Source organism: Dermacentor albipictus, chromosome 6 (genome assembly GCF_038994185.2).
Source record: "Dermacentor albipictus isolate Rhodes 1998 colony chromosome 6, USDA_Dalb.pri_finalv2, whole genome shotgun sequence".
Classification (NCBI taxonomy): domain Eukaryota; kingdom Metazoa; phylum Arthropoda; class Arachnida; order Ixodida; family Ixodidae; genus Dermacentor; species Dermacentor albipictus.
Window position 1 is genome coordinate 17,566,559 of NC_091826.1, and position 4,850 is coordinate 17,571,408.

The window sequence follows — 4,850 nt, forward strand, 5'->3', positions numbered from 1 at the left end:
TTGCAATGTATTAAATGCAAAGTTTCTATGTTCACAAAGGGACTGCATCGGTCTATTGTTACATTCTTGAGCGAGCTTCCTCCGCTCCTTGCTTTCTGGTGTCCTACGGCCGCTGCAGCGATGTGGATCGCTACACTTTGCGGGCCAGCTGCACAATCGGTAATGCTCCGTCTCGCATCGTCGCGTTGCTCTTTTTGCGGTTCGGCGTCTTCGGCTCGTTTCAGACGCTGAGCTGCGGCTTCGCGCGCTCGCATAGCGGCGCCAGACTCGCGCCAACGACGTTTCTCTTCGAGGTTACATTGTGCACTCCCAGAAGGGAATTGAAACCTATGCTGTTATGTGCATTGTATGGGCGATTTCAATGAATCTATGCACTGTTGGCTTCACTTTGGTGAGCGCTTGTAGCCTCGACCTTACAGGGGTATGAGCCGCTGCATCTTTTGCTTGCTTACAGGGGTACAAGCCATTGAGATGGTCACGTGTTTTTTTTTTTTGTACCAATCAACTAAACGCGGCGTTTCTGTACGTTGTATGCGTGATTCTAAGGAATGTATGCACTGTACACTTCACTTTACTGAGTGCTTGTAGCATCTGCATTACAACAAAACTGCGCCATGATTTTCTTTTGCTTTTCTGGGCTATGGGCCATTGCTTAAGATTATAGTTTTGTACCATTGGACTGGACGACGCGTTTATTATTTTTTGTTTGAAAGTCATCGGGGTCATGAGCCACTTAAAGATCTCGCCTTAAATTAAAGCACGGCAAATGAAGATGTGATCATGGTGAGTGCTCGTCATAATACAATGATAGCTACTAACGACCTGGCAACGGCATATGGGGTATATTTGCAGGTAGTTGTAGAAATATTTACCGTATAAGAGCGATTATCATGCCGGGAGGACGACGACCTAAATCAAGCGCTTACAAAAGATTGAGAGAAAGGTGGAATGTCAAGGAGCATCTAATCCTGGCACTTTCACATCTGAATATGAGCGCTCCGCCTACAGTTAAACACGAAAGAAACTCCTGAAACGCAAGCCATATAAGCAGCATTGCATTCGAAGAACATACTGGATGGCACATTGCACCCATCCGAAGTTGCTACAATGGGCCACTCATTCCACCCTTTCTGTGTGGGCGCACGAGGCAGAAGTGAATCAGCACTGAAGTGAAAAGTTACGTGAAGCCTGCTGAATGCATGAAATTAAATTAGATAAGGTAGGAAACAGTAGGAAGTGATAGCCGTGGCACTCTGAATCAGTATGCTTGCAGGACAAGGCTGTAAGAATAGTGTAGAACTATGTGCTTATGTTCGAGCTACGCTGTCAGAAACGACCATATGAAGCCATCAGATAATGAAGCCAAGGGAAGGATAGGGGACATTATTCCCCCTATGCTTTCCTTGGCGATTCAATCTGTTCACTTCACGTGGTTGTGTCTATCAAAGAATCAGGCTCTCGGTTCATACTCGCCCTCCCTCCTTTCTTCTCGCCCATTGCATAGCAAGTGTAACGACTCCGGCGAGTTTGATGCACTCAGGTAGCATACGAGAGTTCAATGGTCAGCTCCGTTCTCCTTATAAGTTCTCGTAATACTTGACGCCGGTGGTCAAAAGGGTGTGCCACAATCACTGTTATAGCCAATTCGAAATTCTATCTCAAATGCTAAATCAAATGCTGCATAAAAATTATGCCGTCATTTGTGTCACCCACTGTTTTCTTTTTGATTGATTGTTTTCAAGTGCTATGTGTCTTGTGCTACAAAGAAGACAAAGTGAAGATGGAGGGAGAAACAAGGAAGTGGGAAAAACTAAAGAGGGAGGAATGGATGTCATTTCCACAGCATTAGTTTGTCCGTGAGTCTCTCAGACGTTTCTTTTGTTTGTTTCTTTATTTTTTACCATGAAACGGTACATCCTTTTTGTTATTGAATGCAGCAAAGTTTTGATAAGCAGATCCAGCATATAAAGGCGGCTGGCTCCCCTGATAACATTTTAAAGGCGGTAGCCGAAACTAAACTGAATAGGTTAAAAAAATAAACAGATGGCGGGGTACACTGACGTGGAAATGAGGATCGTAAGCGAGTGGAAGTTACTCCTTCCATCCACGTGCTTTAACACAACGTGAAAAATGTTGGCAATATCGGCACGGCGTTCGAGTTGTGTTCTCGGTGCCACGTAGACTTTCAAGACATTGTGCCAGGATTAAAAATCGGAAACATAAGAGCACCTCTGCACTATTCGCTATGTTTCAAAATTCCAACGCTGCACAACCAATGTTGTTTATCGCATACCGTTGTCGAGTGGTGGAGCGTACATCGGATAGACGGCACGCTGTGTCATTGTTCGCTTAAAAGAACATGAATCGTCTGTAGCGTGAGGTATAGGGGCAAACTTGCCTTCTCAATGCCGAAGGTTCCCTTGCCATCCTGTTTATGGAGATACACAAGTTATTGGTAAGGGAGGCATGAAATGCGAGAGAGAAGTCATTGAAGCTTACGAAATCCAAAAAGACGGTCACAACCAGTGCGTGAACGCACCCTCCATATGCCTATCTTGCAAAAAAATGGCTTTTTTTTTTAAATGGCGTCTTTAGAATGTGTCATTCACCGATGTTCTTATGGCTGCCTGGTTTTGTATGGCGCATGCTCGGGTTAGTTTCTTTTCTTTTCGAGCCATGCGTTTCATTGAACTCTGTTGCCATTCCCGGCGTGTGCGGTTGTCTTTTCTCTCCTGTTGTGTACGCGTCTTCGAAAGCTGCGTTTCGTCGTCTGTCAAAAAAAATAATAGTCTTTCTTTGTGGTACGTAGTTTTGATCTCTCAGTGTGACCAATGTGAGTCAGCTTTTGAGGCCACAACTACAAGGACCAGGACCTTGAAACAGGTAGCTCTACTACTCAAGGATATGAGGACAATGTTACAGACTGAGTGTTCATTGTAGCGTGTTGCATCGCGTTTGCCCGCCACCATTCTTTGCTGATGTTTTTTGGGGTTTTTTTTTTGTGTGTGTGTGTGTCTGTGTGTGTGCGTGTGTGAGTGTGCGTGTGCGTGTGTGTGTGTGTGTTTCAGATCTAATCTGTCCTTTTATCTAATCTTTCCCTATGCACCAAACTATGCGGAGCTACCTCTTTCCGCAGCGCAGGGTAGCCAGCCGGCATTAACACCGGCTGACCTCCCTGTCTCCCCCGGTATCAAGATTTGCGAGCCCCACAGTGGTGTTCTCACAGTGAACCCTTGTTTAAGCCCTCTGGTGGGAACGTGCTATTTCTATCGAGCATTGGAAACGACGACGGGTTAGTCGGAGCTAGTACCTAAAACCTTTCCACAAAATTTGCTGCAAGGGCTTTCTTAACTTGTTGTTACACGTGATCTTGCTTAGAAAGATTATACTTTCGTTTTTTACGAGCCCATGTGACCTAATAATCTGACCTCGCGGATGATTTTTTTTCCTGTTTGAGATTGACTGCTATGCCTGCATACCGTGGTTCCATTATGCACCTCGTTATAGCGCCGGAACGTCGATTATCAAGAGAAGGGTTCGCAGACTCAACGTTTGTTACTTTTGATTCTCGCGTGCTGTCAAAAAGCCGTGTCTCGCTTCCGCGACAAGTTTTGATTGATCATTAGTTTACTTGCAGTGAACTTACCGGATCATTACAACAAGTCATTTGAGACGTTTCCTTACATTTACAGATATTTTTACATGGCATCGATAAGTCACAAGCATTGGTACTGCCTTCTGAGAAACGATTATTAGCTGTCTTTGAGGCCATGAAATGCTATCGCTCCTTCGTCAGTTTGCACGTGTAGTGCCTGTACGCTATACGTGAAGTAATACAGTTACTATAGCAACAACAGCAACAAAAAAAACTCCCGAAAAGAAAACATTTAGTGCCAAACCAACTCCGACTTTCGTATTCACCGAAATGTGAAATGCAATAAGGGCCTCACTAGGCAACCACTGCACAGACTTGGATATCTTCTTCTTGCATGTAGACAAACTTATTCATTAAAACAGCCATTTAAGCGCGTTACCGTAGATTCATTAATTAAATGATTCGCTCTTTTGCTTATGGTCCCTTCACGTTGCAGTGTCGCTCCGCATTGAAGTAAATTAAAGAGTACCGGGAGCAGCATTTCTTCCTAACGGTCGCAATTCTTTTCAAAAATCGGCGCACGTTCAGAGAATAAAATGAATCACAAAGTTTACATCTGTGTAGTGGGGCTACACACTATATCCTAATATTCCATGTAAACAGCATGTACCAGGCCAGCTAAACTGCCCGAACCTAAAGTATTTGTATTGACAAATAAAGATTAAAAAGTCGCGCGGAAACTCCACTGAGAGTTTTCTAAGTATGCGTAAACATTGTGGCACTTCCTCATCTCCATGCAGCCCTGTATAATTATGACTGCTATAAAACTTGATCCGACCAGTAAACGGATAGCGCTACGGCGACACGAACTGCTCCGGACGGCGCCGCAAGGTGAATTGATGAGGCATGCAAAATACTGCAGGGGGCATTGCCAGGTGCGCTCATGATTTTCCAATCATTACAAGCCGTTATCGCTCTGTTGCGCCTTATCCATCCGCATCGAACCATTATCAACGGTGATCAATCGAACTCCACCGGCGGCTGCGGATGGCGCGGCCACCGGTGGAGTTCGATTGCGAATTTGTTCGGGTTGTTCGAGTTCGAGTTGTTCGAGTTCGACGCGAATTTGCTAGCTTCTGCGGGCCCAATCTTGAAAGTGATCATCTTGTGTGACGGATGGTTTTCGTAGTTGGCTAAGCTAGAAATGGTTACAGATTTAAAAAGATGTATTCATTTGGGGCGAAGCTTTCCGTTC